The sequence below is a fragment of the Arachis duranensis genome, chromosome 10, assembly GCF_000817695.3.
Source record: "Arachis duranensis cultivar V14167 chromosome 10, aradu.V14167.gnm2.J7QH, whole genome shotgun sequence".
Lineage (NCBI taxonomy): Eukaryota > Viridiplantae > Streptophyta > Magnoliopsida > Fabales > Fabaceae > Arachis > Arachis duranensis.
Genome location: NC_029781.3, coordinates 20,471,458 through 20,472,925, shown reverse-complemented (window position 1 = coordinate 20,472,925; position 1,468 = coordinate 20,471,458). Strand labels below are relative to the sequence as shown.

Below are 1,468 nucleotides of genomic sequence, written 5' to 3'. Positions count from 1 at the left end.
ATCAATCTCAAGAACTCCTTTCTTCTTATTCATCCCATTGTTCACAGGATTCCTTTCAGAAGTGTACATGAATTGGTTATTTGCAACCATTTCAATGAGTTCTTGAGCTTCTGTAGGCGTCTTCTTCAGATGAAGAGATCCTCCAGCAGACCTGTCTAATGACATCTTGGACAGTTCAGACAGACCATCATAAAAGATACCTATGATGCTCCATTCAGAAAGCATGTCAGAAGGACACTTTTTGATCAATTGTTTGTATCTTTCCCAAGCTTCATAGAGGGATTCACCTTCCTTCTGTCTGAAGGTTTGGACTTCCACTCTAAGCTTACTCAATTTTTGAGGTGGAAAGAACTTTGCCAAGAAGGCATTGACTAGCTTTTCCCAAGAGTACAGGCTTTCTTTAGGTTGTGAGTCCAACCATATCCTAGCTCTGTCTCTTCCAGCAAAAGGGAATAGCATAAGTCTGTAGACCTCAGGGTTAACCCCATTGGTCTTGACAGTGTCACAGATTTGCAAGAATTCAGCTAAAAACTGATGAGGATCTTCCAATGGAAGTCCATAGAACTTGCAATTTTGTTGCATTAGAGAAACTAATTGAGGCTTAAACTCAAAGTTGTTTGCTCCAATGGCAGGGATAGAGATGCTTCTCCCATAGAAGTCGGGAGTAGGTGCAGTAAAGTCACTGGTGCACGAAATTGTGATCATCAATGGCGCCATCAACATGGTACGCACAATTGTAATCTCAAATCTTTATCACAACTTCGCACAACTAACCAGCAAGTGCACTGGGTCATCCAAGTAATAAACTTTACGCGAGTAAGGGTCGATCCCACGGAGATTGTTGGTATGAAGCAAGCTATGGTCATCTTGTAAATCTCAGTCAGGCGAATTCAAATGGTTATGGAGGATAACATAAAACATAAAATAAGGATAGAGATACTTATGTAATTCATTGGTGAAAATTTCAGATAAGCATATGGAGATGCTTTGTCCCTTCCGGATTCTCTTGAATGCCGCCATCAATTCTAGCTTATACCATGAAGATTCCGATTAAGAAATTCAAGAGATAAACATTCAAGCCTTGTTTGCTTGTAGAACGGAAGTGGTTGTCAGGCACGCGTTCATAAGTGAGAATGATGATGAGCGTCACATAATCATCACATTCATCATGTTCTTGGGTGCGAATGAATATCTGAGAACAAGAATGAGCTGAATTGAATAGAAGAACAATAGTAATTGCATTAATACTCGAGGTACAGCAGAGCTCCACACCTTAATCTATGGTGTGTAGAAACTCCACCGTTGAAAATACATAAGAACAAGGTCTAGGCATGGCCAAGAGGCCAGCCCCCATAATCTAAGAACTAGACGTCCAAAGATGATCTAGAGATCTAAAGTGATCAAAGGATTCAAGTGATCAAAAGATGATCAAAAGATGAAAATACAGTAGCAAAAGGTCCTACTTATA

The 1,468-nt window shown here is 40.1% G+C and overlaps 1 non-coding gene across 1 annotated transcript; it reads left to right on the top strand.

Annotated features, from left to right (window-relative positions):
* Window positions 1-219: 219 nt before the first annotated feature.
* LOC127743394 (small nucleolar RNA R71) lies at window positions 220-327 on the top strand. Its single transcript, XR_008004786.1, has one exon. It is a non-coding gene; the product is annotated as a small nucleolar RNA R71 (small nucleolar RNA).
* The last annotated feature ends 1,141 nt before the right edge of the window (window positions 328-1,468 follow it).